The sequence below is a fragment of the Marmota flaviventris genome, chromosome 5, assembly GCF_047511675.1.
Source record: "Marmota flaviventris isolate mMarFla1 chromosome 5, mMarFla1.hap1, whole genome shotgun sequence".
Lineage (NCBI taxonomy): Eukaryota > Metazoa > Chordata > Mammalia > Rodentia > Sciuridae > Marmota > Marmota flaviventris.
The window spans coordinates 17927148-17939644 of record NC_092502.1 but is presented as its reverse complement, the minus strand read 5'-3'; positions in this window follow the sequence as shown (position 1 = coordinate 17939644).

Sequence of the window (12497 nt, the reverse complement as noted above, 5' to 3'; positions counted from 1 at the left end):
GACATGTGACTTATTGCCCTCTGAAAACTGCTGTGAGGTCTTCCTTTGTGAGACACATGCCCTCTTACCCTACACATATATCTGTATGAATATATATATATATATATATATATATATATATATATATATATGTGTGTGTGTATATATATATATATATATATATATATATATATATATATGAAATGATACACACTTTGTGGGGGATCAGCTATGGTAAAGTATAATAAAATGCTATTTTAAAAAAAATGGCCAGGCACAGCAATACATGCCTATAATTCCAGCAACTCCAGAGGCTGAGGCAGGAAGCACACAAGTTCGAGACCAGCCTTAGCAAGTTAGTGAGTCATTGTCTCAAAATAAAAAAATAAAAGAGTTGGGGATATATCTCTGTGGTAAAGTGTCCCTGGGTTCAATCTCCAGTATCAAAAATAAATAAATAAATAAATAAATAGCTACAGCAAATTGCTTATGTTTCTAATTATTATATAGTATAATTCTGCACTATGCATAATTTCCCTGAAAGTAAGTCAGTTATAATCTCTGGGGTTTAGAGATTTTCCCAGAAAAATATGATAACAGGAAAAAAATCTGCATAAAACCTGTTGTAAATAATCTAAACTGTATCAAAAATACATAAAGCAGAATAGGCAGAATTAATAATATTGTCAAACTGACCATACTACCAAAAACACTATACAGATTAAATGCAATTCCAATCAAAATTCCAATGGCATTCCTCATAAAAATAGAAAAATCAGTCATGAAATTCATCTGGAAAAATAAGAGATCCAGAATAGCTAAAGCAAGCCTTAACAAGAAGAGTGAAGCAGGTGGCATCACTATACCAGACATTAACCTATATTACAGAGCAATAATAACAAAAACAGCATGATATTGACACCAAAAGAGACTGTAGACCAGCGGTACAGAATAGAGGACTAACCCACATAATAACAGTTATCTTATATTAGACAAAGGCGCCAAAAACATACATTGGAGAAAAGATAGCCTCTTCAACAAATGGTGCTGGGAAAATGGGAATTCATATGCAATAAAATGAAATTAATCTCCTATCTCTCACCATGCACAAAACTCAACTCAAAGTGGATCAAGGACTTAAGAATTAACCCAGAGACCCTGTGCCTAATAGAAAAAAAAAAGTAGGCTCAAGTCTCCGTCATGTCAGATTAGGCCCCAACTTCCTTAATAAGACTTCTATAGCGCAAAAATTAAATCAAGAAACAACAAGTGGGATGGATTCAAAGTAAAAAGCTTCTTCTTAGCAAAAGAAACAATCAGGGAGGTTAATAGAGAGCCTACATCTTGGGAGCAAATTTTTACCCCTCACACATCAGATAGAGCACTAATCTCTAGGGGATATAAAGAACTTAAAAAGTTAAACACCAAAAGATCAAATAGCCCAATGAATAAATGGGCCAAGAAAATGCACAGACACCTCTCAGAAGATGATATACAATCAATCAACAAATATATGAAAACATATTCAACATCTCTAGCAATTAGAGAAATGCAAATAAAAACTCCTCTAAGATTTCATCTCACTCCAGTCAGAATGGCAGCTATTAAGAACACAAACAACAATAAGTGTTGACAAGGATGTGGGGGAAAAGGCACACTCATACATTGCTGGTGGGTCTGCAAATTGGTGCAGCCAATATGCAAAGCAGTATGGAGATTCCTTGGATAGCTGGGAATAGAGCCACCATTTGACCCAGCTATCCCATTCCTTGGTCTATAACCAAAGGACTTAAAAACAGCATACTACAGGGACACAGCCACATCAATATTTATAGCAGCACAATTCACAATAGCTAAACTGTGGAACCAACCTAGATGCCCTTCAGTAGATGAATGGATAAAGAAAATGTGGTATATATATATACAATGAAATATTACTCAGCAATAAAAGAGAATAAAATCATGGCATTTGCAGGTAAATGGATGGAGCTGGAGAATAAAATGCTAAGTGAAGTTAGCCAGTCCCAAAAAACTAAATGCCGAATGTTTTCTCCATATAAGGAAGCTGATTCATAATGGGGTTGGGAGGGGGAGCATAGGAGGATTAGGTGAACTCTAGATAGGGCAAAGGGGTTGGAGAGGAAAGGAGGGGACATGGGGGTAAAAAAGATGGTGGAATGAGATAGATATCATTACCCTAAGTGCATGTGTGAAGACACAAATGGTGTGAATATACTTTGTATACAACCAAAGATATGAAAAAATGTGCTCTATATGTGTAATGTAAATTGTAATGCATTCTGCTATCATACATAATAAATAAGAATAAAAAATAAATTAAAAAATACATACAGCAAAACCTCACTGAATTGAAGGGAGAACTGGACCATTCAACAATAAGAGATAACAACATTGTGTCCTACTTTTAATGATGGATAAACTATGCAGAAGATTAACAATGAAACAGAGGACTTGGACAACACTATACACCAACTCCATCTAATGAACATCCATGGAAGCCTCCTCCTGACAGCAGCAACATACGTTCTAAGGTACACATGGAACATTCTCCAGATGGACCACAGACTAGGATAAAATAAATTGGGTAAGTTTAAAGAAGTGAAATCATATGAAGTATAGTCTCCAACTTCCAAAATGGTCAATTAACTGATGTGATTCTGCAATCTGTGTATGGGGTGAAGGTGGGAGTTCATAACCCACTTGAATCAAAGTGTGGAATATGATATGTCAAGAAATTTGTAATGTTTTGAACAACCCACAATAAAAAATTTAAAAAAAAATGGTCAATTAGAAACTAACAACAGGAAGAAGTTTGATATACCTGCAAATATGTGAGAATAAAACAAAAACTCCTAAATAACCAATGAGTCACAGAAGAAATCAGGGTGTTAAATTAGAAAATACCATTAGATGACAAAAAATAAAAACCAACATAGCAAAGTTTATAAGGTAAATCTATAGCAGGGTTCTGAGGGAAATTTATAACTTTCGGTGCCTATTTTAAAATAAATCTTCGGAGTGGGGAACGTGGGAGGAATGGAGGAACTTTAGATAGGGCAAAGGGGAGGGAGGAGAAGGGAAGAGGCAGGGAGGTAGGAAAGACAGTGGAATGAGATAGTCATCATTACCCCTAGTACATGTATGAAAACACAAATGGTGTGACTCTATTTTGTGTACAACCAGAGACATGAAAATTTATGCTCTATATATGTACAATAAATTGAAATACATTCTACTGTCATATAGAACAAATTAGAATAAATAAATAAATAAATTTTAAAAAAAGAAATTAAAGACCTAAATATAAAGATAAAAAATTAAAAGAAATAAAATAAAATAACTCTTCACTCAGCTTCCACCTTAAGAAAGTAGAAAAAGAAAACTAAAATCAAAGCAAGACTAAGGAAGGAAATAATAAAGATTGGAGTGGAAAAAAATGAAATAGAAAAGCAATAGAGAAAATCATCAAAACCACAAACTAAAACCAAATATTGTTTCTTTGAATAGATGAACAAAATTGACAAATCTTTAGCCAAATTGAGTAAGGAAAAAAAAGAAGATTCTAATTATAAAAATCAATAATAAAAGAAAGGACACCACCACGGACAACCTCACAGAAAGATTATAAAAGAATAGTATGAACGACTATATGCCAACAGATTCCATAAGTTGGATGAAATGGACAAATTCCTAGAACAAAAAATTACTTCTACTGACTCAAAAAGAAACACAAAAATCTATGTGTGTTACTATGCTAAATGAAGACAATTTTAAATCTTTCCACAAGAAAGCTGAGCATGGTAGCTTCCTATAGTCCTAGCTACTTGGGAGTCTGAGGCAGGAGGATCATGAGGGCCCAGCCGTTGGAGGCCAGCCTGGGTAATATAGCAAGAAACAAACTCAAAAACTAAAACCTCCCATAAGAAAATTCCAGGCCCAGATAGAATCATTCATGAATTCTAGAAAGCATTTTTAAAAGAATTAATACCAATTATTCACACATTCATTTAAAAAAAAAAAAAAAGCCAGACGCAGTGGTGCACACCTATAATCCCAGTGACTTTGAAGGCTAAAGAAGGAGGATTGCGAGTTCAAAGACAGCCTCAGCAACTTAGTAAGGCCTTAAGGAACTTTTGTGAGATTCTGTCTCAAAATAAAATATTTTAAAAGGGCCGGGGGGGAGGTGCGCTGGGATGTGGCTCAGCAGTCCTCAGCACCACATAAAAATAAAGGCATTGTGTTGTGTCCATCTACACCTAAAAAAATAAATAAATAAAATTTCTTTAAAAAAAAGGAGGGGTGGGGTGCTGGGTGATGTGGCTCAGTGGTTAAGCACTCCTGGGTTCAATCCCCAGTCAAAAAATAAAAGAGGAAAAACAGTTTCCAAGGCCTTTTATAAGGTCAGTTATTTCCTGAAAACATACTCAAAGATATCACAAGAAAAGAAGAAAAAAATAGATGTATATCTCTTCTGAATATAAGATATGAACATGAAAAGCAAAATCTTCAACAAAATACTAACAACAAATCCAGCAACATCTAACTTCAGAGTGCAAAGATGGCTCAACTTGTCAAAATCAATCAGTGAAATATGCCACATTGATACAATAAAGGGGAAAATTACGTGATCATCTCAACTGAGCAGAAAAATTATTTGAAATTTCAACACTCTTTCTTGATTTAAAACACTCAACAAGCGAGGAATCCCTGAAAATTAGTTCCACACAACAAACAGCATCTGTGAAAAGACCACAGTTAACATAATATTCAATGGTGAAAGACTGAAAGCTTTTCCTCCCAGGAAAAAAAGACAAAGATGTCAACTTTCAGCACTTCTATCCAACATAGTCCTAGGAAGGCAATTAGGCAGGAAAAAGAAAAAAAAGGAATGCTGTTGATCATTTTATGTCAACTTGACTGAGCTAAGGGATGCCCAAATAGTTGATAAAATATTATTTCCAAGTGTGTCTGTTGTCAGTGTTTATGGAAGACATTAGCCTTTGACAGAGTAGGATGAGTAAAGAGATCTTTATTTATATCTTTCCAGTATATGTGGGCATCAAACTGTACATAACCACACAATCTGTATAGAAAAAAACAATGGAAGAAGGGCAAATTCTATCTTCTTGAGATGGGACATCCATATCCTCTTGCCCTTGAACATCAAAGCTCCTTTTTCTCAGGCCTCTAGACTCCAGTCTTATACCATATTTCCTCTTACCAAATCTCAGGCCTTCAGATTCAGAGTAAATTACAGCACCGGCCTGCAGGTGGCAAACTGTGGGACTTCTTGGCCTCCACAACCATATGAACCTATTAATACTATTTCTCTGGAGAACTCTGATTAATACAGATTTCAAATTTAAAAGAAAAACATAAAATGATCTCTGTTCACAGATAATGTGATGGGGTGGGGAATGTTACTAGAGATTGAACCCAGAGGTGCTTAACCACTGAACAATATCTTCAACCATTTTTATTTATTTATTTATTTGTTTATTTATTTATCTTTTATTCTGAGACAGGGTCTCACTAAGTTGCTTAGGGCCTCACTAAGTTGCTGAAGCTGGCTTTGAACTTGGCATCCTCCTGCCTCAGCCTCACAAGTCTCTGGAATTACAGGCATGTGCCACTGCATCAGGCTCATAGATGATGAGATCTTAAATGAAGAAAACTCTTAACAATTCTACAAAAGAAAAATTGCTATAACAAACAGCTTCAGCAAAGCTGTGAGATTTTTTAGAATGAACAAAATTCAGCTGCATTTCTATATTCTAATAGTGAACAAACTAAAAAGAAACTAAGAAAATAATTCATTTATAATAGTATCAAAAGGAATGAAGTACTTGGGAATAAATTAAACTCAGGAGTCAGAAGACCTGCACACTGAACACTACAAAATGTTGCTAAAAGCAATTAGAGACAATAGAAAAAAATGGAAAGATATTCTGTGATAACAAATTGAAAGACTTAATATTGTTAAAGTGTTCCTACTACCTAAAGGCATCTGCAGATTCAAAGCAATCCCTATCAAAATCCTAGCAATATTTTTTTTTTGCAGAAATAAAACAAATTTACCCTAAAATTCATATATAATATCAAGGAACTCAAATAGTCAAAACAATCTTTCAAAAAAAGAACAAAAATTGAAATTTCAGGGCTGGGGTTGTGTCTCAGTGGTAGAGAACTTGCCTAGCATGTATGAGGCACTGGGTTCGATCCTCAGCACCACATAAAAATAAATAAATAAATAAAAATGTCTATCAACAACTAAAAAACATTTTTAAAAAATCGAAATTTTATAACCTACAACAAAACTACAGTAGTCATAACACTGTGATGGTACTGGTATAAAGACAGACATATAGACCAATCAAAAACTAAACCCTTGAACATATTTTCAAATTATATGCAACAAGGATATCAAGAACATTCAAATGAAAAAAGAACAGTCTTTTTAGTAAATTATGTTGGAAAATTGTATATCCACATGCAAAACAATAAATTTGTACCCTTACTTTCTACCATTCACCTAAATTCACTGAAAATAAAGCAAAGACCTATATGCAAGAGCTAAAATCATAAAATTTTTAGAAGAAGTTGTAAAGGAAAAGCTTATTGGATTGGGCTATAATTTCTTGGATATAACACCAAAAGCACAGGCAACAATAACAAAAGATACATTAATTATACAGCATCAAAATTAAAATTTGTACATAAAAAGACACTATCAAGAGAGTAAAAGGAGATCCATGGAATAGTAGAAAATGTTTACAACTCACATAAATGATAAGGTGTTATTTTCCAGAATATATAAATAATTCCTATAACTCAACAGTGAAAAACACAAGCCAACCTGATTAAAAATAGGTAAAGGATTTGAATGAACAATTTCTTCTCAGAAAATACATAAGTGGCTAAAACATGAAAAATTGTTCAATATCATTAATTATTAGGGAATTATAAATCAAGTCACAATTTTAGGAAGAAAATAATAAATAACAAGTGTTTTTAAGAACGTGGAAAATGGAACACCTAAACAATGTTGGCAGGAATGTAAAATGATGCAGCTGCTATGGAAAACAGCATGGTAATCCAACAAAAAAATTAAAATCAGAATTATATGATCCATTAATTCTGCTTATGGTTATACACTCAAAAGAATTGCAAGCATGATTTCATAGAGACATTTGTGCACCCAGGTTCATAGCAGATTATTCACAATAACATAAAGGTGGAAGTAACCCAAGTTCCCATGAATGGATGAATGGCTTAATAAAATGATACATACTACAAAATATCACTCAGTCTTTGAAAGAAAAGAAACATGGATGAACATGAATTTGAAATCATTTCACACACATATGTCATCAAGAAAGCAATTCCAGAAAGAAATGTGAATTGTGCAAAGGGGAAAATTGGAATAATGAAAAGTTCTGAGTTTTTGACTTGTTATTCATAAATCAAATGACTCTGAATACTTTTACCTCTCTGGTCTTACTCTCCTTTCCTCCCAAAATATGGACTCCAATCTGTTAGGGACAGAATTGTGGTCTCCAAAATTTGTATGTTGAAGCTATGGATCTGTTTGGAAATAGGGCCTTTAAAGACATAGTTAACGTCAAATGTGCTTACAAGGGTGGGCCCTAATTCAATATGGTGGGTGTTCTCATAAGAAGAGGAAGAGACACACAGAGACCATGTAAGGAAATGGATGGCCTCATGGGAATAAAGGAAAAGCCTCAAGAGAAAACAAACATTTTGACACCATGATCTCATACTTCCAGCCTCTTGAACTATGAGAAAACAAATTTCTATCATTGAAGCAATCTAGCCTGTTGAGTTTGTTATGGCAGTCTAGCAAACTGATACACAATCTCTGCCCTGAAAATCTGGCAAAGATTCTGGAAAGTTTGGCTTAAAAAAAAACTGTATGTGAGCTGCCTTTTGTAAACTATGAGTTTAACTGAAAATAAAAGATACCATTTTGCCTTGATGGGAGTCATCATTCACTTTCATATATAGGGTACAGTCCATTCAAAAAGAAAACTTAGCAGAAGAAAGACTAAAGAAAAACATAAAATATTGGTTTATATTTTTAATTTGGTTTGTATTAAATCAGCTCCTCCAAGTTTATGGAGTCTTATGTCTGGCAGGTTAATTCCACTTTTAGATTAAGCAGCTGAGGGGCTGGGGATGTGGCTCAAGTAGTATCGTGCTGGCCTGGCATGCGTGAGGCACTGGGCTCGATCCCCAGCACCACATAAAAATAAAGACATTGTGTCTACCTAAAGCTAAAAAATAAATATTAAAAAAAAGTAGCTGAAAGATTAACATTATTCAAATTACAAAGGCAAAGTCCCTGATAACATCTTGCTTAAATACAGTTAAGTCAACGATGCCAACAGTGCTATGAACTTATTTCTCTGCAATGTATTATTAGCTCAGTTAATCCTCACAACAGGCCATAATGTTATATGTTATAATCACTCAATTAAAATATGAAGGTATTGAGGCTAAGAGTTAGTAACTAGGGAAACTGAGACCCAGAATGCAGTCTATTCACTAGTATCTCACTCTAATCACTGGTACTAGTTTATTAAAAGTTCTTCTCTAAGACTAGCATTGATATAAAATTTCATTATGGGATTTGACAGTGCTATTCACATACAAATTTTTAAAAACTTATTCCTGCAGAGCTAGGGATTGAACCCAAGATTCCACATAAGCTATGTTAGCACTCTACCACTACAGTACATACTCAGCATATTTTTTAATTTTATTTTGAGATAGGGTCTCGCTAAGTTGCCCAGGCTGGCCTTGAAATTGTGATAATGAATTTGTCTTAGCCTCCCAAATATCTGGGATTACAAGCATGTACCAATGAACCTAGCACATCCATGTATTTTTATGCTCTCTCATACTATATTTATAGTTACTTGATAAACATTATAAATGTTTATCTTGCCTACAGTTATTTTATGTGCACTCTCATTATTGCACTCTCATGATGTACATAAATGAATATTCCCATTAAAAACAGGAACACCCGGCCAGAGATGTTTATTTTATTCTTAAATCTATGTGCTCATATTACCCACAATACTATATGTTCTACAAGGCAAGGAACTACTCTAGTCTGTCCTCCACTGGCACAAATTAGAAGTTCAATAAATATTAACAAACTTTATTTTATTTTTATATGGTGCTAAGGATCAAACCCAGCGCCCCGTGCATGCCAGGTGAGCGCACTACCGCTTGAACCACATCCCCAGCCCCTAAAGCAATGTCCTCTTAACTTTTCTTCCTGATTGGGTTTTGATTGCCTTTCTCCAATCTTCATTATGATGCCAAGTGTTCATTCTAAATCCACACTCAGTTATGGCATTAACTGTAAGCGCAAATAACCAAAATGGGAGGAGACATCAAGGGAGATTCATCAATGCCATTTATTAAGCTTTGAAGTCAATCAGTCAGGCATCGGAGAGGCTCATTTTGGGGGTAGAAAATGGCCAATGGTTACAAGAAGGGTCTGTGTTTTATAGGTTACAACAAGGGGGACTTAATCAATGGAGACTTCAGCAGAACATGGCACTCTGGGCAGTCAGGAAAGAAACACATTATGGCTGGGAAAGGATGATAAGTCTCCAGCTCAGCACTCATTGCTTATCTTCTTCCTCTCAGGTCCATTGTCACCGAGAAAAGATTAATATTTGCCTTCTTCCCAGGGATTGTCATTTTCCATATCTTTCATTATCTTTGAATTCTATGGTTGGTTCCTCAAAGTCTGCAGTCACCAGAGCATGCCTCAAAGTCTGCAGTTCCTATATTCTAAGAATGATGGCTGTGAGCCAGGTGTAGTGGCACATACTTGTATTCCCAGCAACTGGGGAAGCTGAGGCAGGAGGCTCAGGAGTTCAAAGCCAGCCTCAACAAAAGCAAGGCTATAAGCAACTCAGTGAGACCAAGTCTCTAAATAAAATATAAAATAGGGTTGGGGATGTGGCTCAGTGATTGAGTGCCCCTGAGTGCAATCCCTGTATACACACACACACATACACACACACACACACACACACACACACACACACAGAGACAGAGAGAGAGAGAGAGAATAAATAAATAAAAAGAATGGTGGATGTGGTATTCACAGTCCTTCAGGATGAATAACTGCTTCTCTACCCAGTTTCGTTGCTAGAACATCCCTCATACCTTCATACTTTAGCCAGAGTGATCTACATTTCATTCACAGAAATCAGTTTACTCTTTCCCCTGTGTCTTTGTACATAGTGTTGTTTTTGTCTGCATTGTCTTTTGCAATCATCTCTTCATTTGGCTAAATCTTTCAAAACCCAGATCAGGAATTACATTATCTTGGAAATCTCTAAGAAGCCCCTTCCTCCATGGCGACCTTTAACACTGACTTAGTTTAAATCTTCTCATGTGCTCTTCTGGAACACATGAGAGTGCCCACCTCTTCATGCCACTTACTCTAGAGTTTGCATCTCTTCCTGAAATTTTTTTGTGTGATTTGTTTTGTTTTGAAGACAAACTGAAACATGTAATATGTTACCTTAATTACATGTTTTCCCTCCACACTCATGCAGCCACCCTTGGAATTCTGAGGAAGAGGGTTCCCCATGGTCCTCTAGCAGCAGCAGAAACTGATGCTGGAAAGAGGCTTTGACCCACCACCAACAGGAGGCAGTAGTAAACAACCAACTTGGGACTCACTAATTGTTAGGATAATGAGGTTGGGGTAGAGGAAAGAGCAAAGGCAAAATCAGATAGGGGAAAGAAGAGTTAAAAGGCTAGAGAGACAAGGGAAGTTGTGACCTAAAGCAAAGAAGCTATCATCAGTTTACTGCCACCCTAGGTAACAAAGGTTCTAACCTAGGAGGATCCTGATTTTAGTACAATGTAAAGGGAAAAGAAATTTAAATTAGAATGAGGAATCAAAGAAGCCACTGCCAAGCAAGTTATCTTCAAAGGAACAGAACAGAGTAGATTCACCAGAGCATGCCTGGAGAGGTGGAGGAGGCTATAAATAGTTATAAGAAAAGATCAGGAAGTAGATACTTTCCTGAGGGTCTCACTTGATTGAGTTCTTTTTGATCCTCTCTTCCTTGGTCCTCTTCATAATTGAACAATTCTATATTCAAACATTCTATACATTTGTCAGTGAGTCTGAACAGAAGGTAAAATGCTTGCATATTGTGTGGGGGTGGGGGTGGGGGTGGGGCAAATCCTTTATCACCTCCAAGATGGAAATAGAAACAATTAGGAATTTCCCTGTGAGTCAGGGCAGTATTAGACACATCACCAGTGTTACACCTGCCTGTCACAATCCTCATTGCTTAAAGGCACTTCTATACTACCATGTAGAGAATATGATTAAATCTTCCCGTTACTGTCTGGATTCCTGCCTAGCTTCAAGGTAATTATTCTGAGCATTAGTTCTTATTGCACTTAAATGTTGATGGAGAACAAAGTACAAAGACAGGAACTGAATATATCATTGAATCTAGACCATATTCTAGAAATCAGCCAGTTAAACAATTCTTGATAGGATGTCATGTGAAAATCTACACTTCTTTTAAAATAAGATCATAGGTAATGAAAGATTCATTTTTCTTATTTTCCAAGAATAGATAATTGTTGATTTTTAGATTTTTCTAGTTAGGTCTTTTAAATTATTCAAATGATGGTCTGTATCTAATACTATGGAATAAAATGACAGGGGAAGGGGAAGAAGAAAAGGAAAAGAAAGTTCATTTGATTTGATTTATATTTAGTTACTATTTCTTCAGTGCTAGTGAAACAATGTTTTACATAAAAAGTAAAAATATTCAAATCTTGAAGAATACATTTTTTTCTTATAGAAACAATGATATATTTTCTAAAGCTTTCAAGTGAAAATTTCAAGTGTAAATAAGATGTAGAAATTAATATATGCAATGAAGATATTTTTATTTCTGTTAAACATTTCTACTACTCTGATTTTCCTTCTAGGCTGAGAATAGAAGACTTAGTCTGACAATAAAAAACAATCAAACATATGTTTAAGCAAGACATTAAAAAAAGAAACATTAGCCAGGCTCAGTGGTACATGCCTGTAATCCCAATGACTCAGGAGGTATAAACAGGATGATTGCCATTTCTGGGACAGCCTGGGCAATTTAGCAATCCCCTGTTTCAAAATTTGAAAATAAAAATAAAAAAGGGCCAGGATATAGCTCAGAGATACAATACCCTTGGGTTCGATCCCCACTACTGCAAAAATAAATAAATAAATACATTAAAAATGTTAGGGGTTATAGACATAGCCCGATTGTAAAATGCTTGCCTAACATATATAGAGCTCTGGCACCAGCACCAAAAAAGAAAAAAGAAGGGAGGGTAAAAATAAATGTTTGTAACTTTGTAAATTAATAATAAAGGCCACCATTTATCAAGTAATTTGTTGTATTCTGGGAATACTGCCTAACTCTTTATGT